The 27,902-nt window shown below is 41.7% G+C and overlaps 1 protein-coding gene across 2 annotated transcripts in view; it reads left to right on the plus strand.

Annotated features, from left to right (window-relative positions):
• Positions 1-27,902, plus strand: part of stx8 (syntaxin 8) — a 182,519-nt gene that overhangs the window by 102,215 nt on the left and 52,402 nt on the right. The gene's annotated exons all lie outside the window — the stretch shown is intronic.

Consider the following 27,902-nt stretch of genomic DNA (forward strand, 5'->3'; position numbering starts at 1 on the left):
GGAAACCCACACAGACATAGGGAGAACATGCAAACTCCACACAGTCACCCAAGGCCGGAATTCAACTGCATCCTGGTGCTGTGAGGCAGCACTGCTAACCATTGTGCCACTGTGCCCCACCCCCCACATGAAGTACTCCACAAAATTTAACCCTGAGCTTGTCATTTGATGTAAATGATGTTGTGAATAAATTTCTTTGTAACAGCTCCTCTATTACTCAATTTTGAATTTTTCTATTAATACTTACATACTGTCATGTGGTCCTGCCTAAATACTGCAAGAAAGTACCATCAATTCCAGATTCTATTGAAAACTCTAGGTGTGCTGATACTGATTTAATGACATTCTAAATAAATCTGCATGTTCAATAAGAGGAATTGATCTGATTCACAAGTAGATTCCAACATCCAAGCTATGCTCCTTGAGGCTCCTAGAGTAAATTCCTTAAACAAAAAGCACATGGATTTTTGATGTTCCACATTGTTAAATTTCTGGTAACAAAAAACAGCTGAAAGTAAAACTATGTCATGGGCTTTGAACTTACAAGAATCAATTCAATGGCCTTGAATATTATGGCTGCTCCACTTCTGACAGACAAAACTTACAAAAAGCTCCATCTATTCTCATGTATGCCAGATATGGAATATAGGCAAGGCTAAAGTGCACGTAAATATGGTTTAATAACCATTTAAGAAATTGAAAATAATAGGTTAATTATCAAAGCCAACTGGTGCACCTAACATCATGGCAGCCAGGATAAAATGCTATTGGATAGTAAGGTCTCTGCAACGAGTGGACTGAGCTAGTTAAAAATTGGAGAGCTAATTTGCTGAAGTATTACATGTGCATTTTCTGAAACCACAATTTAGGATATATCCAGAATGAGCCACAGATGCACATGATTTTGATAGGTCAAGCTTCTTGAAAAGAGTATCAGTGCTGAGAACAGTTGCTGACTAATATAATTAAGGCACTCCAGCTGAAACACGATCAGTCGCTATAAAATTCCACTTTTGACCACTGGTCTAAGTGAACAATAAGAAATGCAAGGTGAACCTGCTTGTTCCAAGTTTCGAACTCCACAACCTCAAAAGTAAAATATTACTTTCTCAAAGCTGTTTGCTATTTGCTCAGGGCCCATTTTTATATAAATCTGAACTTGTTGTTCTTGTCATAGATTGTAGCAGTGATTGAAGATGTCTTGATCCGGATTCTTTAATTAAGGTTGTTTCTCGACACAAATAGACGTCAATTCCCTGTTGTATTACTCACCAGCATTTTCAGTCCTCTTCACCATAGTTTCCAGTGCAACCTACACACTTCAGCAGTTCACTGGAATGTAGAAAATGTGTTGAATCAGTTATCACATGAATGATGTGTATTATTAATATATAAGCCTCCCAAGTATAATCCCACGTCACAAAGATTGTACACAAACCTTTCTCTCTGCTTTATTGAGATTCTCTGTTCCCAGCCATTTTACCTTACAAAAGTCTTTTACCCATTTCTGCTGAAGTTGTCATTGGCCTATCAGTATACCACCGAGGTTTTCTCCCATTTTGATTCTCTATTTGTTAACATTGAGGTCCTGCTGGTTTGTTGACTCCACCTGCAGTGTCCAAGGTCAGCAGCAGAGCACAGCATGTGTAACCCTGTGGCCTTGTCGTAAACATCAGCTTAATCTCCTCCTTCCATCCCCCTCTTCTCTTCAGTCTCCCTCCTCCTGTGCTCCTCTTTCTCTCTGACTTGGCAAGATATACTAATAAATATCCTGAACAATTGATCATATTACACTACCTTCATTTTGCACATCATTTTTCTATTATTGCCTGTTTCTGTTCCAGCCTGTCTGACTTTGAGCACCTCTTCCCAGCAAGTAAAAGTACTCATCAGCGTTTTTCTGATGGGCACATTGAACTGCTGCCATACAACTTTAACATTATTATCCACACCTTTTTTACATCATCATAAAGGTCCCCACACCATTCTAGTTAGATTCACATTAAAACCATTCTCTTCTGGTAAGGTGAGGCCTAAAGAGACCTATTTAGGATAGTAGTCAGGCCTGTTGACAGATTATTTTATACCGAACTCCAAACTATTCCTTGTGTGTGTGTGTGTTCATGGTTGTTTCTGGAATGCTAAGACATTTGTGTTTGCTCCCAGAATGTGTTTTCTTTTAAAATACTGTAAATCAACGCGTAAGATTTTGAATCTGTTACAGGGATATATTTTAATTTTGTTGGGGTAGAATAAAGATAAATATTGTTAATGTCGCTTTGGCCCAACCATTAGCTCCATTGTCACAGTCAAAGGGCTGTGGGCTCAACAACATCAACAACTTGCGCTTATATAGTGCCTTTAGTAAAATGTTCCACTGTGTTAGCTAGAAATTTTATCAAAAAGTTCATGAACTTGAGCACACGATCTTGACCGCCACTTCACTGCAGTGCTGTGCAATTGCTGCACTATTAGAGGAGCTATGTTTCCAAAGCTCTGTCAGACTCATCCGATAATGCTTTTAAAAAAGGCACAATGATTCTTGAAAAAGAACAAAGAATTCCTCCAGTCAACATTCCTTCCTCACCAAAATTAACTGCTCATTTTTTCGCCTATTATAAGGGGATTTCGCAATGCACAAATTGGTTGTTGTTTCCATACATAACTGAAAGAATCGCATAAGCAGTTAATTAGTTGTGTTTCTCGGCCATCACATTGGTAATTTATTTATTAGGCAGCATGATGGCATAGTGGTTAGCACTGCTGCCTCTCAGTTCCAGGGACCTGGGTTTGATTCCTGGCTTGGTCACAGTCTGTGCAGAGTCTGACATTCTCCCTGTGTCTGTGTGGGCTTCCTCTGGGTGCTCTGGTTTCCTCCCACAGTCCACAAGACACGGTGGTTAGCTGCATTGGCCATGCTAAATTCTCCCTCAGTGTACTCAAACAGGCGCTGTAGTGTGGCGACTTGGGGATTTTCATAGTAACTTCATTGAAGTGTTAATGTAAGCCTATATGTGGCACTAATAAATAAACTTTATATGTGATTCTAATTTCTAAGATAGACGATGATCTGAACTGGAACGTTAGGTGGTTTTGCAAGGTGTCACTTTCATAATGTAAATCTCAACAGGGAAAGAGAAAGAAAGATTCTGGGGCAAAACTTTGTTTATTTTGTGACCCATTGCTTCCCACCATCATCAGGTACCAGGTGATGCTCTTTTTTAAAGGAAAGATGGAGGTGGTTCAGTTGATGCTCTTATTTGAGACTTGTGATGACAAAGCGATGAAAATAATTTTCAGAAGCTGCCAGTAAAAATGTTACATAACCCAGGGCACATTCCCTTTTTCACAGTCTATGGTTTAATCGAGTACTTCCGTGCTTTATATCTAAAGCCACATTAAGGAATTAGAATTCTGGGTGGGAAATAGTTTGTAAGACCAAGTAGAGGCAGCATGTGGTCTTAATTTGTATTTTTTTAAGCTGCATTTTACTCTTCTGCGGGCCTTTCCAGATCAATGGAAGGAAAATGATTCCTAATTACTTTGTTGAAAGATGTGCGTTACTACTACAATGAATGATTATTTTTATTAAGCATGGGTATTTAATGGAACTTCTGGCAAAGTTGTTGGTCCTCATTCGTGCTAAGATGTCATGGTTCAAAGTTTCAACCTATTTACTCTTGGATGTTATTTTTAAAAACCCATAAAATGCTAGCATGCGTAGATAGAACTGTAGGATATAAGACACTGGAAGTCACGCTGAGGTTTTACAGTGAAACTGGGCCAGACCATACGCAGAAACACTGCTCCTGAACATGAAGGTGATGAGTAATGTGAACAGATTGGAGATGATTAAGTTTTGTAATCCACGTAATATGATTTGGCATTCACTGTCTGAATGTGGGTTCAATGGTAACTTCCAAACGTGAATTCAAAATTGAAAGTTTCTTTTGTTTAATTATTTGTGTCACAAGTAGGCTTACATTAACACTGCAATGAAGTTACTGTGAAAATCCCCTAGTCGCCACACTCCGGCGCCTGTTCGGGTACGCTGAGAGAGAATTTAACATGGCCAGTGCACCTAACCAGCATGTCTTTTGGACTGCGGGAGAAAACCAGAGCACCTGGAGGAAACCCATGCAGACACAGGGAGAATATGCCAATTCCACACAGACAGTGATTCGAGCCGGGAATTGAACCCAGGTCCCTGGTGCTCTGAGGCACCGTGCCACCCTATTGGACATAGAACTGAAAATGAAAATACTACAGGACTATGAGGAAAGGTAACTAACAAGCTTTCTCTGCTGTTCACGACACTAGTTTTAAAGACCAGTAGGAACGAGTAGTAGTTAGACACGGTTGAGTAAAAATAACAACAGACCAGGAATTGTCAAATCTGGAGCTGCCCTTTCTGTGCTTCCCAGCAGCTTGAGAACAAGGGAAAATATCATAAATAAAATCAAATTATTGCAGATGGTGCAATCTGAAACCAAACGAGAAAATGCTGGAAAAACTCAGCAGGTCTGGCAGCATCTGTAAGGAGAGAAAAGAGCTGACGTTTCGAGTCTAGATGACCCTTTGTCAAAGCACATAAGCATCTAAAATACAAAGTGATGTAAATACAAGGTAAACCAGGACTGATATGTTTTGCAAGGTGCACCTAGCGACTCTAAGGGTTATGGATAGAAGTTAGTTAAATACTGATGACTAAAATAGCTAATACCAAGAAAATTTATTTAACAAAAAGACTGAGAATGGAATTTTCCATTTTGGAGAGTAAGCCCAGTAGTGGGCAGGAAGATTGGCATGATTTCTGCTGGATGGCAGGTGAGTTGGGTGTTCATGTGATCTTCTCAGTAATTACACATCAGTGTGGAGCTCGCCAAATCTCCTGTGGGATGGGCAGGAAGTCACCCATTCCGTCGTTACTCCATGGTCCTAGTGCTATATATACAGGACACCAGGTCACACATTTACTCATTGCAAGCTGGGAGCTCTGTACTGCTCTTCTAGAGTCCTTCGGGCAGCAGTTCCTATTGGAGATGCTTGCAGCTGTGAGCAACCACGTCCCATGGTATTTGAGAGTGCATCCAGCATAGCTTTTCACTCATCTCCAGGTAAGATCACCACCAGCGACACACCAGTGGGCATTGCCATTGCAATGATTCACATTCACTAGCCTTTTGGCAAGGACCCCGCTGCCTCTTGCTGCTCAGGCTCTTGCTCCTTCTGTGTCAATTGGCTTTTCTTCTCATCTGAGTGAGAGCCTTAACAAACCAGGATAGCCTGCCTCAGCGATGCTTCAGTGGATGTTTGAATGAATTGAAATGATGCATTAAGTGAACATCTCCTTTTTTTCCTCTATCTCAAAGCCAACAGGCCAGTGCTAAGCCCTTCACCTTTGGCTTCTATCTAGAAATGGCATTGCCATCCCCTCAATTTCAGACGAAGGTCATCCTGGAGGATCAGAGTCGGATGTTTCACCTGTTCATACATGAATAACCTATGGAGACATTGCCGTTTTCTCAGGATGATGAGAGTCAAATAAATAATTTGAGTTGGCTGCCATTCACCAGCCAGGCCTGTTGGTGGCATCCACTTCCCTGTCTCCCTATATCGCCAAAGTGGCAGAGAGGTTAGTACTGCTGCCTCACAACGCCAGGGACCCAGGTTTGATTCCAGCCTTGGGTGACTTTCTGTATGGGGTTTGCATGTTTTCCCCTGTCTGTGTGGGTTTCCTCTGAGTGTTCCAGTTTTCTCTCTCAGTCCAAACATGTGCAGGTGTGGTGGATTGGCTATACTAAATTGCTCTTAGTGTCCAAAGATGTGTAGGTTAGATAGATTAGCCAGGGTGAATATGTGGGGTTATGCAGATGGAGCTGCCAATCCTCGATCAGAGGGAAACTCAACCCGCCTTTAGAATCATAGAATCCTATAGTGTGGAAGGAGGCCATTTGGCCCATTGAGTCTGTACCGGCCACAATCCCACCCAGGCCCTATTCCCATAACCCCATGTACTTGCTCTGCTTGTTCCCCTAACACTAAGGGGCAATTTAGCATGGCCAACGCACCTAACCTGCACATCTTTGGACTGTGGGAGGAAATCGGAGCACCCGGAGGAAACCCACGCAAACATGGGGAGAATGAGCAGTCTCTGCACAGTGACCCGAGCCAGGAATCGAATCTGGGTCCATAGCACTGTGAGGCAGCTGTGCTAACCATTACGGCACCGTGCTGCTTTATGGACGTATAAAATCTAACACTGGGGGATACAGTGAAAGAAATATGAAATGTCTGAAATCAAATATAAGTTTGGAATCTCAAAATAAAGTATGCCATGTTATTTGCTTTGTCACTTTTACTTCTCTACAACGCTTAAAGATAAACACCAGGGGTGGTATTTTTTGGCTAAACTCGCCCCAAGAATGGAAAATCCCGATCGAGGTTAATGGTCCTTTGCATGGTCCGCCCCTGCCCGCTACGATTCCTGTGACTAATAAAACGGGAAAATTCCACCCTATGTGTTTGACTGTTAAGCTTCTAGTCTTGTGAAATCTTTGTTCCAGTTGTTTGTCTTCCAATAGCATTGCCATAGTTTAAGATGCTTAAAAAAAAATAATTTCTGAAAATGCCAAATACTGGACTGAGATTGAAAAAGAAGCCCTCAGCTCAAGCCACTATGCTTTTATTAAGTTGTCTCTGGTATTTTACAGGCACAATCATCACAGCTATTTTCTTACTATTTAATGTTGCTTTGTCACCTGAAGCAACCAGTTAGGCTGGTTATAAGCTTTGACGCTTTCAAGATATCCCCTGCTGTGTTCATACTTGGTGGTTTTTCAAACAGGGTGGATAGTTACCATCATGTACCTATAATCACACCTCATTATGCTCACTGAGTAAAACCTTTCCATAAGTTAACATTCACTGTAATTTTATCTTACACTTCCAAACACAGACTGAAAAAATTTCCTTTGTGGTAAAATTCCCAGAGGAGTTTAGGCAGTGAATAATCTTCTGGCAGAAGAGGAGGCCATGTAAAATCTAGGCTGTACCTTAGTATTTAACAGCAGAACTGGAGTTCTGTCTGACAAACTATTCATTCAGAATTGACCATGTAGGCTTTAACCAATTATAAAATGTTGTATCCGTTTACACAAAATTGTCTTTATAACATGTGTGAAGGATTTTGTAGCTTATGTTTTGTGTTCCAATAATGTTTCTCTAAGCTAAAACATTATTCTCACCTGTTTGCTGTCAGCAATTCTATATCATATTTGAATGCATTTTGGGCACCCCTGTCATAATCATAATGAGGAAGTGCTGGAATGGTGGAAAATGCTTTGGTAAGAGCAATCCTCCGAACTTTTCATGTTTACAGAATAATTGAAGCCTATGTTAGATTACTTACACACTCTATATTGACTCAGTGTGATAACAGTGCTGCCAGTTTCCTTTTGAGATTTGTTAAGAGTAACTGCCCTAATTTTATGAGACTTTATGGGATATTTAGATACTTGTAGTTTAAAATATCATTTTGCAATCTTCGAGCGTGTGATATGTTAAATTTTAGTAAACTATTGCACCGCAATGAGATAACAAAACAATAATGCTGCTTGTAGGCGTTGTAAATCTCGTTTTGTTACAGATGGAGAAAGAGTATAAGTCTTGCAAAATATCAGTTCTGTTGTTACTTGGTGTAAATATTCCTGCCAATCACAGCCCACACAAGGTCAGAGATTATTGGATCCACAAGATTATATACCTTGAAATGGCATATTTTATAAAGACGTTTTTTGCCTCATATTTTACCTGGAATTAAGAATCTGCTGCTGACCATTAAACCATTGTAGATTGTCGGAAAAACCCATCTGGTTCCCTGATACGCTTTGGGGAAGGAAATCTGCTGTCCTTAGCTGGTCTGTTTTACACGTGACTCCAGAGCCACAGCAATGTGGTTGACTCTCAATTGACCTCAGGCAACTAGGGATGGGCAATAAATGCTGGCCAGCCAGCGACGCCCATGCCCTATGGATGAATAAAAAAAAATTCTGCATTCATCAGAGGGGGCTGGTATCTGATAGCATGTAACCTAATGCATATTACAACTAAGATTCATTGTGACTTTGTAGATTTTGTATTTGGGCACCATTATCATGCAGATAGCGAGCAAATTTGAAAGCACTTGTGTGTTCACCACACTTTAGAAAATGGAAAGTAAGTTCAAAGGTGTATGGGTTAGGTTGATTGGCCATGCTAAACTGACCCTAGTGTCAGGGGGATTAGCAGGATAAATATGTGGGGTTATGGGAATAGAGCCTAGGTGGGATTGTGGTTGGTGCAGACTCGATGGGCCAAATGGTCGCCTCCTGCACTGAAGGGATTCGTGATTCCACCTGACCTTTTGACTTTTAGTAGTACTTGAATTAAATAACTTGCATTTGTTCCTGAATATGAAATCCAACTTTATCACTGGCATCTGTGTTCTGATTGTGAAAGATTGTCATTTACAGAAATACTGAGGGGATTCAGTTAGCAAAGAACAAGAAACTTGGGAGGTCCTCATGAAGCATTGTGTTTCGAGAGATGAAAATAAAGTTTGAACTGCAATAGAAATGGTTACAACCCCAGTGTCTGATTCATTGCCATTTTATTTCCCAGCCCAGATATAAATCTTGGCTCACTGGGAGATGCTTGAACATTTTGTTGATAATTCGTACCATTTTAAAATTGTCAACATAGCATATCTTATACAATAAAATTCAGTACGTTTGCAGACGCATTAAGAAATTGTGGTGGCACAGTGGTTGGCACTGCTACCTCAGTGTCAGGGACCCTGGTTCGATTCCTGGCTTGGGTCACTGTCTGTGTGAAGTTTGCATGTGCTCCCTGTGTCTCAGTGGGTTTCTTCTGGATACTTCAGTTTCCTTCTACAGTTCAAAGATGTGTGGATTAGGTACATTGGCCAAGCTAAATCTTCCTTCAGTGTACCCGAACAGGTGCCGGAGTGTGGCAACTAGGGAATTTTCACAGTGACTTCATTGCAGTGTGAATATGGGCCTACTTGTGACTAAGATATAAACTTTAAACTACTTTTTCAATTGGAAAGACAAATAGCATTTTGACTTCTATGCAAGAAAGTTTGAATGTAAGAGTAAAGAAGTCTTGCTGCAATTATATAGAGCCTTGATGAGACTGCACCTGGAATACTGTGTACAGTTTTGGTCTCCTTAGCTAAGGAAGGATATACAGGAAGGATAGACAGGCCAACTAGAGGTGAGGCTATATTGGATTTGGTGCTGGGAAATGAGCCAGACCAGGTGCTAGACTTGGAAGTTGGTGTGCATTTTGGTGATAGTGACCACAATTCGGTTACGTTCACCTTAGTGATGGGAAGAGATAGGCATGAACCTCGGGTCAGCAATTTTAGCTGGGGTAAGGGCGATTATGAGGCTATCAGGAGTGAATTAGGAAGCATGGATTGGATTAGGGGATTACAGGGACTGGGAACGTCTGAAATGTGGAGTTTTTTCAAGGAGCAGCTACTGCGAGTCCTTGATAGGTATGTCCCTGTCAGGCATGGTGGATTTGGTAGATCTAGGGAACCGTGGTGCACTAAAAGAGTTGAGTCGATGGTTAAAAAGAAAAAGGAGGCTTATGTTCGGATGAGATTGGAGGGCTCAGATAGTGCACTAGAAAGCTTTAGATTGGCTAGGAGGGAGTTGAAGAGTGAGTTGAGAAGGGCTAAAAGAGGACATGAGAAGACTTTGGCTGATAGGATTAAGGAGAATCCTAAGGCGTTCTATAGGTATGTCAAGAACAGAAGGTTGGTTAGGGCAAGATTAGGGCCAGTTACAGACAGCAGGGGGAAGTTGTGTGTGGAACCGGAGGAGATTGGAGAAGTATTGAACCAATATTTCTCTTCGGTGTTCACGCAGGGGGACATGAATATAGCTGAGGAGGACATTGGGTTGCAGGGGTGTAAAATAGACAGTATTACGGTTGATAAAGAGGATGTGCTGGAAATTCTTGAGGGGCTGAAAATAGATAAGTCCCCTGGTCCGGATGGGATCTACCCTAGGATTCTCTGGGAGGCTAGAGAGGTGATTGCAGAGCCTCTGGCTCAGATCTTCAGGTCGTCATTGGTCTCTGGTGTAGTCCCGGAGGATTGGAGGATAGCGAATGTTGTCCCATTGTTTAAGAAGGGGAACAGAGACTTTGCCGGGAATTATAGACCGGTGAGTCTTACTTCTGCTGTGGGCAAGGTTTTAGAAAAAATTATTAGGGATAGGATTTATAGTTATTTGGAGTGTAATGAATTGATTAGAAATAGTCAGCATGGTTTTGTAGCGGGTAGGTCGTGCCTTACTAACCTTATTGAGTTTTTTGAGAAGGTGACCAAAGAGGTGGATGGGGGCAAGGCAGTTGACGTGGTATACATGGATTTTAGTAAGGCGTTCGATAAGGTTCACCATGGTAGGCTTCTGCAGAAAATGCAGATGTATGGGATTGTGGGTAATCTAGGAAGTTGGATCAGGAATTGGCTATCAGATAGGAGACAGAGGGTGGTGGTGGATGGTAAATATTCATCATGGAGTACAGTTACGAGTGGTGTGCCTCAGGGATCTGTTTTGGGGCCACTGTTGTTTGTAATTTTTATTAATGATCTGGATGAGGGTATAGTTGGGTGGATTAGTAAATTTGCTGATGACACCAAAGTTGGAGGTGTGGTAGATTGTGAGGAAGGGTGTCATAGTCTGCAGGGAGACTTAGATAGGTTGCAGAGCTGGGCCGAGAGGTGGCGGATGGAATTTAATGCGGAGAAGTGTGAGGTAATTCACTTTGGTAGGAGCAACAGATGTGTCGAGTATAGGGCTAACGGGAGGACTTTGAATAGTGTGGATGAACAGAGGGATCTAGGTGTGTGTGTACATAGATCCCTGAAAGTTGGGAATCAAGTAGATAAGGTTGTCAAGAAGGCGTACGGTGTCTTGGCGTTTATTGGTAGGGGGATTGAATTTAGGAGTCGCAGTGTAATGTTGCAACTGTACACTACTCTAGTGCGGCCGCACTTGGAGTACTGTGTGCAGTTCTGGTCTCCGCATTACAAGAAGGATGTGGAGGCGTTGGAGAGGGTGCAGAGGAGGTTTACTAGGATGTTGCCTGGTATGGTGGGGAGGTCCTATGAGGAGAGACTGAGGGATTTAGGGTTGTTTTCGTTGGAAAGAAGGCGGCTAAGAGGGGATCTTATTGAAACATATAAGATGATTAGAGGTTTAGATAGGGTGGATAGTGATAGCCTTTTTCCTCGGATGGAGAAAGCTAGCACGAGGGGGCATGGCTTTAAATTAAGGGGGGGTAGCTACAGGACGGATGTCAGGGGTAGGTTCTTTACCCAGCGGGTGGTGAGGGATTGGAATGCCTTGCCTGCTGCGGTTGTAAATGCGTCTAGTTTGGGGGCGTTTAAGAGATCTCTGGATAGGTTTATGGACGAAAAGGGATTGGTATAGGCTAGTGGGTCATTGTTTTTGTAACTGGTCGGCGCAACATCGTGGGCCGAAGGGCCTGTTCTGCGCTGTAATGTTCTATGTTCTATGTTCTATACTTAATGTGGAGAAAATGCAGTAAATGTTCACCAGACTGGTTCTTGGGATGGTGGGATTGTCTTTTGAGGAGAGAGGAAGGGGACTGTATTCTATAGAATTTAGAAAAATGAGAGATAATCTCACTGAAGTATACGAAATTTTTACTGGGTTCAAATAGTGTAAATTCCAGAAGAATATTTCTCATCACTGAGGGTGTCTAAAACCAGGGGCACAGGCTCAGAGTAAAACTTAGGCCATTTAGGACTGAGGTAAGGAGCAATCTTTTCAATCAGAGGGTTGTGAATGTTTGAAATTCTCTGCCCCAGAGAGCTATGGTGACTTAGCCATTTATTCTATTCAATACAGAGATTTATAGCTTTCTAGATATCATTTGATTGTGTGGAAAAATGGTGTGAAAGTAGATTAGCCATAATCTGGTTAAATGGCACAGCAGGCTCAAGGGACTGAATGGCCTATGCTACTCCTGCTCCTATTTCCTATCTTCTTGACAAACTATGTGGACATTAATAACCTGGAATCATATAATTGAGAGGTTGAAAAAATTACATGGACCTCCAGTATAAAGCTTCATTAAAATGATTATCCATACCCTAATTTCAGGTACGGGCGGCATAGTGGTTCGCACGGTTGCCTCACAGTGCCAGGGACCCAGGTTTGATTCCCTGCTTGGATCACTGTCTATGTGGAGTTGCACGTTCTCCCCATGTCTGCGTGAGTTTTCGCCAGGTGCTCCAATTTCTTCCCACAGTCCAAAAGATTTGCTGGTTAGAACATAATATAAGAACATAAGAAATAGGAGCAGGAGTAGGCCATCTAGCCCTTCGAGCCTGCCCCGCCATTCAATAAGATCATGGCTGATCTGTTGTGGCTCAGTTCCACTTTCCCGCCCTCTCCCCATAACCCTTAATCCCCTCTCTTATCAAGAACCCATCAACCCGCTTCTTAAAAATATTTAGTGAGGCAGCCTCATTGGCCTGAACAGGTGCTGTTCGTAAGATCCCACTGCCAATAAGCAGCGTGCTGCTTCCCATTGCCACACAACACAGAAGGCATGATAAGCGGTTAACCAACATAACTTTTTTAGGAGAAATCTCTCCAAGTACCAAAAACATTAATTGTAGTTTGAAATGTTACTTGATACTTTTACATCTGATATGCTAAGTGTAATTTTACAAGATGTAAACTTTAAATTTAAGCTTTGTGGAAGGGGAGAAAAATCCCGCCCTGAGGTCTTTTTAATTTTTAATATTGCATAACTATGGCTTCGTTCAGCACTTAACCACAAATTTCTTTGTTGCGTCATCTGTTGCTTAATGCAAATTACTGGGAATTTGAATTTTTAGGTGCTAAAATTTGGCCCTTTAAGTATTTTCTTCAGCCTGTGTGAAGCATCTTGCAATGTTTTTTCTCTGTTTGTGGTTTTGTGGAATTAAACAATCATAGAATAGTACTGCATAGCACAAAAGGTAGCCATCTAATCTGTATTCACGCTTACAAAGCACAATCCGGTTAGTTCCACTCCTCTGCTCCCTCTACATTACCTTGAAATTCTTTTTTCCTTTAAATATTTATCCAATTCCCTTTTGAAAGCTACGATGAAACCCACACCCGATCACATGGTTCAATTATTAGAAGTGGCCTGCAGTCAATTTATAGCCATTCTCTAAATGTGGAGGTTACATTATGTTTTCTCCCTGCTATCTATATTTCAAATTTTTATATTTTTGGTATTAATCTACTGTGATGGTTTGTTTTGTTAATAGTCTGTTTTATGTGCCAAATCCAGCTGTTGGCGCAAGCTCCAGCTGTCAGTGCACTTCATTTCCTCAATGACGGATGATCACACAGGAGGATAAGCGATTATGACTTCATTGTAGGTTTATTGAGAAAATATTTGCAGCTGGTTACTGGGAAATCCTATATGCAGTGTACGCACTATGTGCTATAAAATAAATTAGGTCAGCTTCCACTTTATTTTGGGGATTATCACATCTGTTGCAAAAATCGAATTCATGAAAATTTGTACTGGTAGTCATTTAACTAGTGCGCACATTGTAACACATATTAATGTTAGTTTAATATGCCAATATTTAAGTAGACACAAATACCTTAAAGCTCCCAGTAGCAAATATTGCCATTTTAGACTGTTATGTGGATTTACTATTTAAGTAATTTGAGAGGCAGAATCACTTTCTTGGAACAAACACTCATTAGTGTGCGCACAAGATCACCAATGCTCAATTGGTGACAGTGTTGTTTTGTAACTGTATAGTATTGACTGCATGTCTTTCCAACATTTTGTGTTTTTTTTAGGTACAGTGTAGGCTGCTGAAGGAAAAAACCCATTCCAAACGTTCCACGTATTAGTTATAGAAAAGTGCATTAAATGTGAAAATTGTGTTATAGAGAAATCTGGAGAATCCATGTTAACCTCTGGACAGAAAGGTTTGCATGTGTTTGTGATTATACTAATGCTGCAGGTCACATTTTATAGCTAGTTTGTGCCATCGCCGTTTTGGACCCAGTGGCCATTGACCATCTGCTTTTGAAATCCATGAAAGTGGATCTACATGTGTGAAAGCTTTACTCGAAAAAAAACAAAGTACCTTTTACTTGTATGTGTGCCAGCAAAATCTTCTCATGCTTTAATAAATCTTGCACATATTTGGTAAACTGGATCTGTTTCTCGTGCAGCTCATTCACTGAATGACTCACAGATGTAAAATTGCATTGATTACTCAAAAAAAAGTCATGGAGACAGAAGCATGGTTGAATGTCCGAGAGCCTGTTCCTTAAAGTGCCAGCTGATTGTTGTGAAAATCTACACTCAAAAGTGTATGCACTCTCTAAGGAAGCACTTCAAATTCATTTTCCAATGTTAATGTCTATTTTTCATGAATCAAAGTTTATTTCACCCGTTACATTATGAAGTTTCATTTTTCATATGAATGGATTTCTAAGATGAAGGAGCATGATACAATTTGAGTTTAGTTAATTTACAGCTCTCCTTGTACGAACATTTAATTCTAAGTTTATTATTTTATGTCTTAAAGTCTGTTTGCCGTCTATGATGTTCAGAGAATATAGTTAAAAATCAAACTGATGATTTTAACTTTATTGGTACAATAGTTCTGAACAAGTCGATGCTGCTAAGTTTACTGCACTGATCAGCACTTTATTAGAGGGCTGCCAGAATGCACATTCTTCTTAAAATGCTCTTGAAGAGATGAGATTTTACAAAAAAAATTGGCTTAATGTGCAAATGGACAGCTTAGAATGATGCTGAGTGGAACCGACCAGGAAGCTCCGAGGCTGAATCTCAGCTCATCGCTGAGTTAGCTGATCTCGCTCAGGGCAATAATTTGCTTCAGTGTCCCAGAGTATGATGCAGGGGAATGGAATATCATTCTGCTTAGCAACCGATAACTCCTGCTTGAAAAGGGTATGTAAGGAGATCATTTGCTTTGGCTGTGATTCGCCAGTAGTGAAAAAGCCTGTTGATGTTGCGTAGATCCACACATTGAGGAGTACCCTCTTGAGTTACCAGAAGGATGTTGCTACTCATGGAACTGTACTTTGGGATGATTCCAAAGGAAAAAGAGGCATTATGGAAATGAAAACTGTCTATGTTAACTCTTGAGTTCTGTAAAAATTTGTAAATTCTTTAGAGAGCATTGGGTATAAATTTTGCAATTGCTGCAATTTTAAGAAAATTTAATTGCTGAGGTCGAATATTTTCTGCAGGTTATAATATTATTTATGTTTCTGTATTTCTAAAATGCTAAGCTAAATAATGGCCATGGCATGGAACACAACTCAGCCTTGTATAATTCCAGCTGAATCTACCCTTTATACCATCTAATTAGTCAATTATTTATTGAAACTTTAATGGTTCTGCAGAGATTACAATTTCTCACAATTTAACGTTGCAATTACATTGCAATTTTCGGGAGGTCATTGCCAAGGGGCGTTGCCACAAATGTGGCAGTTCAACCAAGTCAAGTGGTGTGAGACATTCTCCAGGAGGCCGTTTCACAGAACTTGGTTTCCAGAATGTGTGGGGTGTAATTCCAATCTCTGTATTGCTGAGCTGCTCCCAGTATTGTGGGATGGGAGGGGGTAAGAGCAGGGAGCAATTGAACTTGGCGTTGCTGTTGTTGTTTTCTAAGAAAAGGTTTTCAATTTCAAAGGAAGAGTTTTAACTATGCTTTTCACTTGGAGGAATCCAAGCCTCAAAGTCATCTAAACCATGTATTCCTCTTAATTTTAAGTTGATTATTTTAGTCACATTGCCCAGTATTTTATCAGCACTGGTATTTTTGCATGGATCTGAGATCTTTGAATTAAGAGAATTCTGTGTTGTGCTTTCAGTATTACACAACACGTTTAAAATATTGGAACATTTACCAAGGATCTATATTTCTCTTCTTTTTTTCCATTTTGTTCATTAATCTGAGCAAATCTTTTATATTTTTGTGACGTTCCTTTATTCTTCCACTTTCCTGTCCAGAATAGAGGTACTGGTGGTGGGTAGAAAAACTGAATTGTGGTAGATAAATTTCTCCATCCTTCATCTGGTTAGAAGGAACAAAGTCTCTTTGATAAGTTTACACCGATAGTTGTGATTTCCTCCGTGGCACGAAATGCTTGGGAATGTATTCTCGTCTTCATTTTCTTCTTTGATGTGCCTGTGAAAATGTGGAGAAATGACACAGGGTAGTCTGTTAAAAAGGAAATGTTATCAATTATCAAATCAAAGTAGGACATATTGGCTCAGGGTAATTTCCCCCAGGAGACCATAGAGCATGAGTCTTGTAATACTGATTTAAATCTCTCATCGCTGGAACTAATAGACTACCCCAATCCATCTGAGTTCCAACAAATTGGACCGTGTAAGGTGGTTGGGAATTCATTGTGTATATCCCAAGTGGAAAGGCCTTTGCCATCTGGAAGTAGGTTGCCTTCTTCAGGTTGTTTAGCAAGATAGTGCTAACATCATTTGATGCTAACAAAGGTCAAAGGAAAAAGTTCATGTCTGTGCCTGAGAGCCCCTTTAATCCTGATTGACAGGCCTTTCATCATCACCATGTGGTTAAAATGCAGTTATATTGAGCTGTAATACAGATTTATCAGGCTCCGTTGATCCGGCTGTCAGTTGAATGTCACGTATTTATTGGCGTTTGAGTACTTTAAGTTTATAATATTTTGCTTTATTGCTGCTTTGGTGTTATTTAATTGAATGTGTTATTGAAATGGTTAATGATTGCCTTTTCCCCCTCAAATACTTAGATACCTTTGTATAGTTTTTCCCCATTAAACAGCACCATGTACTGATACTTTGGTTCTGTGGGCATGTTTAATATTACTGACACACTATAGTGAATGTATTTGCATTTAAAGTTCACATCGTGGAGTTCCTCATTCTTAAAATAAAGCAGCGTGAAAACTCCTAAAGCACGCACAGCCATGATTCTGTCTGTAACTTAACAGAATTTTATTTCCATTGAGCCAGCCATAATGTGAAATGAATTCTTCTTTTGTTGGCTTATCAGAGTATCGAGAATCGTAAACCCCCAGCTTCTAATTGGATAAAAAGTTGTGAAAAATCACAGCAGGGTTATTCACGGTATTTACCTTTTCTTATCATATGCTTAAAAGACCTGCTGAGGCAAGCACGAAAGGTCACTCTTCTACACTAGCACTTGTCACTAAGTATAAATATATTGGCTGTTAAAAAATACATTCTCACAGCAGTAAAATAAAAATTGCAAAAATGAAAAGGCTTGCATGGTAAACCTGTTAATTGCAAGAGCAAAAATGTGTTAATTGAATATGTATGGCAGTTATTTCCTCACTTATTTAATTACAACTTATCTTTATCTTTACTTGCATGTTGTATCCTGTTTCATACATTTTAATTCGGTGTTAACCAATTTGTGTTCTACGGAGCTTGGTTTGTTTTTGCTGGGTTTTAGCAGAAGAAGGAGAAAGAACAGAGGTTACACAAAGGTGGACAAGCTACACAAACAAAGGGGCAGAGGGGGAGAAGGGCTCTCGGCATGAGGCTGCATCCACCCACAGTCTTCAGGCAGAAATTCTTCCACTTGATCTCATCCAGGAACAGTGTGCGGGGCACACTGTTTCATAAAGGAGATGTCTATGAAAAGTGCCATTGGTCGCAGGCAGACCCATAATCTCGGAACAGAGCATAGAGCAGCATTGCCAATGGTTGTAAAGGTGACCATGGCAATAAACCTCTTTGCGTGGCCTCCTTCCAGGCTGGAGCAGGAGACTACTCCCGACATCTTGCACTTCACCATTCACTGTTGTACAAAGAAGCTGGGTAACACACTGTATGTGAAGAGAAGAGAGATCTTGGTGTTCTTTTTTTCTGTGAGAAACAGGTGGAAGGTGCACGTGACTTCAGCAGGATAGGCTTCGCGATGGTGCAGGGTGCTTTGACTGCACATGCCTTGCTTGATGATTGCCTCATCTAGACTGGTATGGTGGCACAGTGGTTAGCACTGCTGCCTCATAGCGTCAGCGACCTGGGTTTGATTCCAGCCTTGAGTCAGTGTAGAATTTGCACATTCCTTCTGTGTCTGCATTGATTTCCTCTGCGTGCTCCGGTTTCCTCCCACAGTCCAAAAGTGTGCCAGTTAGGTAGATTAATATGTAAGGTTACAGAGAAAGGGCGAGAGAGTGGGAGTGTTCTTTCAGAGTATCAGTGCAGCCTCAATGGCCGAATGGCCTCCTGCACAGAAGGAAGAAATGTAACATTCAAAATAAAAACTCAAAGGTATGGTAACTGCAAAATGTCCCACTTCCTCAATGTGCATCTATTTGCGACCATTTTCAATGCATTATAAAGTTAAATTCCCAATTATCCTGACAGCTGTCACATTGCGATCACTCTGTACCAGTCCACTGTACCATTGACATTTGAGTCATGAGAAGGTGGATATGGGATGACGAGGGCTATCAATCGACCACCTAGCTCCGACCTTTGATGTACAATCTTTGCACATTTGGACAACATTCTATACATATAAGAACATAAGAACGTAAGAAATAGGAGCAGGAGTAGGCCATCTAGCCCTTCGAGCCTGCCCCGCCATTCAATAAGATCATGGCTGATCTGAAGTGGATCAAGTCCACTTTCCCGCTTTCTCCCCATAACCCTTCCTACTATATGACAACCCCAACTATATGACAAGAGCCATGCTGTCAAAATGCCATCAGGCAGGTATTTAGGCTGTTTTATTTTGTGTCTATTTGGACTGCTCCTAGAGGATCCCTGCGGTACCCTGTTAAGTGCATCATGATTTGTCACCGTCTTGCCATTGCGAAAATGGAGAGCAGTGCAGGAAAGGAAGACATAACTAATACATCCCCTTTTGACTGGCTATCCGTGGGCGGCATGATGCCACAGTGATTAGCATTGCTACCTCACAGCGCCAGGGACCCGGGTTCAGTTCCCGTTTTGGGTCACTGTCTGTGCGGAGTTTGCACATTCTCCCTGTTTCCGTGTGAGTTTCCTCTGGGTGTTCTGGTTTCCTGCCACGGTCCGTAGATGTGCTGGTTAGGTGCATTGGCATGTTAATTCTCCCTCAGTGTACCCGAATAGGCGCCGGAGTCTGATGACTAGGGGATTTTCACAGTAACTTCATTGCAGTGTGAATGTAAGCCTACTTGTTACTAATAAATAAACTTTAAACTTTAAAAGCTGTATCGGTTCATCGGACAGCAATATTGATCAACGCAACCCCAATTACACATTCAAAACAGTCATGCAGATTACCTTCCGTCGGATACATACCATCATAACATCTGCTTGGTCACTTGCTGAAATAAAAGCCTTCACAAACTAAAACAGTCCAAACCTACTTTATCAAACATACCATCCAGTATTCCGTTTAACAGTCAACTAATCACTCTTCCCTTTGTGTTCTCTTGTGCAAGCCTTGCTTGCCCTAATGCTCCTATGCAGTGCTGCCCCAGTGATGCAGCATGGCTGACAGAAGACTGTAGAGCTTCACTATCAGAGGCTGAGACTGGCCTTGTAGGACAGTTTTGAGCCACCCTGGACCTTGACATGGCTTTAGATTGTACCACCACTGCATGGGTGGCAGCAGTCTGGCCAGACTGGTTGACTGGCGAAAATGAGGACACTGATGGAGTGACAGTAGTGGGAGAATGATTGAATGCTTTCATCCTGATGGCTTGTTCATGCTCCTTGGGGTAGTGCCTCTGTAATTTTAGTATGCCTGTTTGGGCATAAAATTTTGGACTGCTGTGAAGCCTACAAATTCTAATATCCACAGTTGCAGTTGTCTAGGGTGTTGGTGCGAACACATCTGGAGTATTGGGTCTAGTTTTGGCCTCCATATTTGAGAAAGGATGTGGTGGCATTGGAGGCAATTCAGAAAAGGTTCACCAGATTGGTTCCGAGGATGAGAAGCTTGATGTACTACTTCTGGTAGAGAGGAGTGAATTTGTGGAACTTGCAGTCCCACAGAGTGGTGAAGTCTGAATCACTGGTTTCAAGAAGTAGATCGATATATCTCTAATAAAAAAGGGATAAGGGGAACAGGTGTGGAGGTGGATTTGAGACCAGGGAGAGATCAGCCATGATCTGATTGAATGGCAGAGCAGGCTTGAAGGGTTGAATTTGCCTACTTTTGCTCCAAATTCCTATGTTCCACAGCCATGATGGCATCAATCTGAATGTGTGGCAATGAACTAAACTCGCATGACTTCAGTCTGAGCTTGCACTGCAAAATTCATACCTTGCATCATGGTTGGGCGGGGGGGTCCACAAATGTTCTCATGCAGCTAGCTACCACTTCCAAACTAGAAAGAATGAGCTCAAGGCCCTGTGCAGAGCTCAGTACAAGATTGATGTCTGGCTCCTCCATGGCCTTTTACAGTGACCACAGGATTGCCAGTCAGTATTTCTATGCGCATGCTCATCAATATTTTTCAGTGTCCACCATGTGTAGAGATTGCCTCTTAAGTTACCCTCTACAGTATGCACTGTATTAATCCTTAAAAAATAAGTATGTGGTTAATGGTTACTTGTGCCAGAATGAGTTTCTTCATCATCAACCCCTTCTTCCTCTGCTATTCTTTGTTCGTGCACCGCGGCTAAGTTAGATTGCAGTTCTTGGATTGTTGAAAGGAGAAAGGCACAAGAGTCAGGGAAATTGGGGGAAAGTGAGAGTTACACCCTAAAGCCAGCTACAGCCTGTAAATCAGAAGAGATTGTGGGATTGTGAGATATGAGGAGGAGGATTAGGCTTCAGCCTCAGTCATGACCACTCCAATGATGGTGAGCTCCATCTTCTTCATGACATTGGCAAAGTGATGGAAGATGTCATCAATGGTGATATCAAATGGCACTTGCTCAGCAATAACCTGCTCACTGACACTTGGTTTACATTCTCCAGATCCACTCCGGTTTCCTGCTAGTTCGCTCTTATTGTCAGCTGTTAGATGGCACCTTGTTCTGCAAGAGAGGAAAGTGTGTCAGTGAGAGTAGTGTAATGTGTTTGGGTGATGTGGCTGTCATGCTTGAGCAGCTGACATTGTGTATGAGTTGTAAGATATTGGAGTGAGGCTTACAGCAGTGTTACATGTCTGAGGATATGGCACAACTTTGCATGTTAGGTGTGAGTGGTGGTTGTTAGAGATTGTTTGTGTAGTATAAAGGGTCAGCAGATGGGATGTGGTAATACATATGGTGTCCTGATATCAGTCAGTCATGTGTCTGACTTCATAGAGAGAGGTAGTAAGGTTGGAATCAAGACTAGGTGCAACATGCGTACACTGTAGTTGCAGTACTAATAAACAAGTGTAAAACACTTACCAGAGTCTGCCCACAGCCTGTCTCCAAAGTCCCACATCTAGAGTTCAAGATGGAAGAACACATCTCAGAATGGTTGGTAAATGAGTGATGGGGATGGATGGTGAATGTAGCAGATTGTGAGGTTAGTGGTTCAGTCGTAAGAATATGGCATTTGAGCATGTATTTGCTGACCTTGACCACTTGTTGGTCATTAAATTGCTTCCTCCATTGCATCCAGATCTTCAGGGCTTGCATCAACAACAACTATCTGTTTCTGCTATCCTTTGCAAAGTTTGCTCAGTGGGCTTTCTGCCCTACCCTATTGTCCATCTCCTCCTGTCCATCTCTTTCACCAAGGACTGTGTCACAGGTCTTGGAGCATTCCCCGTGCCCTATCTATGCATTATATTCACTGTTGTTGAAAAGCTCACAGATTTCCCTAGCCCCTGCTGCAGCCAGAATGCGCCTCTTCTTTGAGAGATTCAGGCTCACTTTAAGTGGTGCTGGCTTTGCACCAACTTGGGCCCCTTGCTCCAACAGCATGTTTAGCGGTGGGTTGCACGCTATTATCATTTAAATGCACAGGCAGTATGAATCCTGCATGCTGCCTGCAATGGAAGGAACGGACATGGGTTAATTCCGCATTGCAATCACAAGGTCAGATTTTGGGGGCTATCCAGTTTTTCCTTTTAAGTTTTCAAATACTTAAGTGGGGCTGACTGAAAATTGTTTCTTTAAAAAAAGGGTTAAGGTACATATACATATCTGGAACAGGCTCATTTCAACTTAAAATTTATTTTAGAATATTTAATCGTAAAGCATGCGCAAGGAATCCAATTTAGCTCTCAACCTTGAAAATCACAAAAATTCAGCGCATCTATTGAAAATTAAAGTCTTCATTTGATTTGTTTTCCCCCTACTGCGTTTTTCCCCGAAGACATCAGGAATACATCTTAAGCTCAACAGCAATTTTTTACTGAGAATGTTGAATGCAGACTTTGCCAAAGGTTAAGTCTGGAATGCAAAAAAAAACTTCAGGAACACTGAAGTTTGTGGCGGCCTGGACTTTGCCTCTTCATTTTGCTATACTATCATCTTGAGTTAGTCAAGTAGAAGTGAGCCTTTGGCATTGTGGCAGAATTCCCGTCTTGGATTCTGAAAGTGAACGGTGCAGACCTTGTCCTAACAGTTCTGACAAGTGGAGATCGAGGCCATGGCTCTGGGATATTCGGGCCAGGCAAATGTGGAAGCCATCTTGGATGTACCATCCCAGCAGCTGTTACAAATATGGTCACACAAGGATCATTGATCCTGTTAATCAGCGAGCGAATCTTTCACCATATTGCACTGTTTCTCCAGGCTTCCTTGATTTAATGGTTTTTGAAATTTGGACATCTTTTATTATTTCTCACGGTAATTTTTCGTTGTAAAACACTATGTACAACAATTTGGAATAGAATAAAATTTAACACTAATACATTCTTCTCCAGTATGAGTATGCAGTTGTTGCTGCATGTTTCACTGCTCATAACTATCTTGTATCTTGACAGATATTTCAACTGAAATTTCAATTGTTGCAAGCAGATTAATTCACTTGACTGCTTAAGATCCGGTGCCAAAAATGCAATTGTTCTATTTGGACATAAGAACAGCATTTGATGCAAGCATATGAAAATAGGACTGCACTTAGTCGTTTATGTGTTGCATAACAAGGCAGCGTTTGAGGTATTGCCTTTACACTGGACATTTGTGGACATGTGGTGTCGTGTTTTGGACTGTTCACAGTTCTATAGAGGCAAGAACTTCCTGGACTTAGCTTGTCCAACTACCAAGTTGCCTTGTGCAGGGCTATTGTTCATGGCTGGTAGTGAAGCCCTGCAGCCTCCACATGGACCACACCTCTTCCACCCACCATATGTGCCAGGACAGTTATTAAGCTTTTCAATGGCAAGGGATTTTGCAGATTAACTGTTCTTTACAAAGCTCAATGAATACAGATCTGCACTAGAAAACCTCGTCTTGTAGTCCATAGCTCAGGCTGAGATGCATCAGCTGAACGCAGGTCATGCAATTGGGGCCTCCCACATGTATGGTATATGTGTGTGTCCATTGAGCCATGGCAGATGAGACGCTATGGTTTTCAGTCATTCTGCAGATTACAATGAATAATTGTTCATCTTGTTTTTTTTTCTCTAAAGCATCTCCGAATGAAAGGCTAAATGACCTTGGCTTTACATAGACTGAACTTCCAACTTATCTGGGAAATAATGTGTTACTGAAAAATATTTTGAGATTTGCAGAAATAACTATCCATGAAATTTAAATTTCCTGTGACTGACATTTGTTCGTATTTTCCTTAACTAAATGGTTCTTAGCTGGCCTTAACAGTAAATTGAAAAGGCATGCGTTTGGAGTTCTGAATGCTCCCAGGATTTTCTGTAATTGAATTTAACTTTCTGTATTCCTGAGAGAAACCTTGGGATTTAGAGGTTTCAAGCTATCATTGTTTCCTTGGGATGGGACCAAGTATTCCGCAAAGAGCAACAGTTTTGGATTATTTTAAGGCTTTTCATAGCTCTGGAAAGAAATTCCACATCAGAAGCTAGTAAAAGAATACTTTAAGAGCAGTGGTCGTTACTTAATACAAAACATTAGCAGCTATTGGAAGACTTGATTTTATAGCTATTAACAGTAATTTCTTTTTGTGGTTAGCACAATTGTTCTATTGTGGTGGAAGTGTGTTTTTAAGATAAAATTTCCACGTCTTCCAAGCTATGGGTGGTCTGATTCATTTGTCTGTCCACATAAAAATGAAAGAAGTGGAAGAACTGAAGCAGCTCCCCAAGCCAGCACATTAATTTCAAAATCCTTATTCCAGTCTTTCCACTGCCACGTGCCACCTTAGGATTTTCCCTGCGGGATTTTGCACCCTGTATTCGGGCAAAAATGAGTCAGAAGCTCCGCACCGTAAAGGAAACAGTTTCTTGGCTACATTTTTCCATGGGGCGGCTAATTCTTGGCCAGAGAGAGGGACTTGCTTGAGATTGGGAGGTGGGCTCTTGAAGTTCTGTAAGGTCAATTGGGTGTCTTGCAGTTTAAAGGGAGCAGCAAGCTGCAATGAAGGTCAGTGAGGGAGTCGGCATTTCAAAATGAAAGCACCTTCTCTCCAAAATCATTAAATTTAAAGTTGGCTTTTACATCCAGGCCACTTCTGTGGTTGGGGCAAGCGTCTACAGGGTGGTCTGCAGCTGCTTCAACACTCAGGCAAGCAGGGAGGGCATCTTGGCCTACCTGAAATGCAACACCCTCCCCCTCTTGTCACACAGTCTATCACTGGGAAGTTACCAAGTCGCCTCCAGGCAGTAAAACTGGCTCCCGCCACCTGCAGGAAACTGGAGGTATGAAACTATAATTGGCTACCCATCTTTAATGCATAACCACCTATCTCCTACTTCCTAATCTGTCCCTTGAGCTGGACCTTGCATTGCCTTTCTGAACTACCAAACTCCTCCTCAATATCTGGTTATTGTGATTCATCAGTTCATAAATAAAAGGTTTTGTTGGAATATATTGTTTAAGTAAGTGGGCGATATGGTGGCACAGCAGCTAGCACTGCTGCCTCACAGTGCGAGGGACCTGGGTTCAATACCTGGCTTGGGTCACTGTCTGTGTGGAGTTTACACGTTCTCCCTGTGTCAGTCTGGGTTTTCTCTGGTTTCCTCCCATGGTCTGAAAGATGTGCTGGTTAGGTGCATTGGCTATGCTAAATTTTCCCTCAATGTACCCGAACAGGCGTTGGAGTGTAGCGACTAGAGGATTTTCACAATAACTTCATTGCAGTGTTACTGTAAGCCCACTTGTGACACTAATAAACTTGAAAAAGTAGTTTTCCAACAGGTAGAAATCACTAATCAGTTGGGGTTTCGAATGCAAAGAATTAGTTTATCCGATGATAAAACACAGATTTTGTTCTTGGGATCTGCAACAATTTTTTTTTCATTTTTATTGCAGTACTGTTCTCATTCTGTAGATCGAGCATGAGAATGGGCACAGTGAGAGAGAAGTACAACTAGGTGTATGTTATTTTAACCCCTCAAATAATATCTTGTAGATTCTCAGTGGTAAGGTTCTGGGTTGGTAATGGCTGTAGTGCTTTCTCAAGGAATGTTTTATTAAAAGACAAAGAAAACGTCCATTTTCTAAAAGTGCGGAGGATCTGTGGAAAAGTCGATGAGGTCTGGCTGCACAAAATGAGTAAAAAAATTACCTGAAGGAGTAATACATCTAAAATAATTCAGCTGGCCTTTATTTTCCTCCTCATCTGGCAAAGTGTTGACTTCAGTTAAAATGAACATAGAAACAGGAATAGATAATTCAACCCCTCGATTCTCTTCCGCCCATGGCTGATCTGCAACTCAATTCCATTCATTTGCCTTCCCTCTGAACCCTTGTTTAGCAAAAACCTATTGATCTCAAGATTTAAAATGATCAATTGAGCTGATACTTACCATCCTTACATGTAGAAGTGTTCCTTGACTTCTTTGTGGATGGCACAGTTGTCAGCATTGCTGCCTCACAGCTCTAGGAGCCCGGGTTTGATTCCAGCCTTGGGTGATAGTCTGTGTGGAGTTTGCACATTCTCCCTGTGTCTGTGCGTGTTTCCTCCACCATCCAAAAATGTGCAGGTGAGATACATTGGCCAAGCTAAATTGCCCCTTAGTGTCCAAAGATGGGTAGGTTAGGTGGATTGGCCATGGGGGCCTGGGTGGAATGCTCTTCACTTTCAGTTTGTTCTAAAATTGTAAAAACTTCAATTAAATCACCTTCGATTTTCCAGACAATATGAATCTCTCATCACAATCTAACCTTGCTGAATGATTTGAGCCAATTCTGCTTGCCTGGAATATATTTCAGCTTCATTACGGGATATGTCCTTCTGCAAAAGTCCGTGTTCTTCAGTCTGTCTTCTTTAAATGGCCAGGAATTGGGCTCCTCTAGCTGCTGTTTCCATAGAAATTTATAGTGTCTATCTCAGAGCATCCATCTTTGATTTTCCCCACACAGAAGAACATTGTATGCTTTGTGACGTCAGTCCTGAGGTTCCCTGATGAGACGAAGAATGTCATTTTCTGTAATATGCACAATGTGAAATGCTCTGAGGAGCTCAGGGGTGACCAATATGGAACTCAGTTAAACAAATCAGGAAGGTCAGAGCTTTACTTATTGGGTCTATGCTCAATTATATATTCAGAGATTCATAAAGTCATTATGATATAGAAGGAAGCCATTCAACCCATCAACTCCATGCTGGCTCTCTAGAGCAACCTAGTCAGTTCCATTTCCATGCTGTGTTTTAGTATTATATATGTAAATTATATATAAGTTTATATATTTGAGCTCCTTCAAAGACTCAGTTTCTGAATGCAGTGCTTGACGTGCTTGCTGCAGGAATGTTGCAGAGCCACACTGATCCCTAGACTCTGCTGAGTTATTCCAGCCATGAGAGCAGTATGGGTGATGCGGTTGGCCTTAACAACTCTACACTGCTCAGGAAATGAAACAATTAGTGAGAATGGCCTCCTCCTGCACTGTAGGGTTTCCATGAATTTATATGAATCCCTTGCTCCAAGAGTAGTGGGTACAGCATCACAGTCAACAAAACCAACAAGTTACATTTGTACAACAAGCTTAATGTTAAAAAAAGTCAGCAGTCTTTTCATATCTAAGCATAAGGATGTTGAACCAGTAATAGAAGATTCGGGTGGATTTTCCCAGCCACATGGAAACAGGTTGGTTGTGGCGGGTGCTTAAGGGGCGATGAAAATAACTGGATGCCCCTGAGATGATTCCCCAGCAGATTTTCCACCAGGGAAAGGTTTCTTGGGGTAGGCGTGGGAGGGGATTGGGTTTCCAATGTCAAGGGGAGCAGGCAGCCAATCAAGGTAATTGAGATTCCAATTTGGGATGATTTTACTTGCTTCCCAGCATTTTTCCACCACGCCGTAACCCTTACTAGATGTTGGCAGCTCAGTCGAGGCTGCTTCCCTGCGCACCAGGCTTGAGCAGGAGGGCAGTAGTTGGGGGAACGATGCTTCAGAGCTAGAAGCTCGATGTCCCATTGATGGACCCTTGAGCGTGAACTGCCACAATGTTGGCCAATCTCAATCCAGAGGCTGGCCTTCTGGTCCTTCCTGATGGGCCTGTTGGCCTTGACCTTGTTAACCTCTGCATTCTCATGCAAGCCAGCGAAGGTGCCTCCATGTTGCGGTATCTTCAGCATCCCTGAACTTTCCCAGCAGCACCCATCTCCCCTCGTGGGGCAGCTGATGCTCCAGAGCTGTCGGTCCTCTGGGCAGACAGCATCAAGCCCTAACAGCGAGCACAGAGGCTGCCAATTAAAGGGATATCTCCTGGAACATTGCTGAGCTGCTCCCACTGCATGTAAACAA

This window comes from Carcharhinus amblyrhynchos, chromosome 21, assembly GCF_965287045.1.
Source record: "Carcharhinus amblyrhynchos chromosome 21, sCarAmb.v2.hapA, whole genome shotgun sequence".
Lineage (NCBI taxonomy): Eukaryota > Metazoa > Chordata > Chondrichthyes > Carcharhiniformes > Carcharhinidae > Carcharhinus > Carcharhinus amblyrhynchos.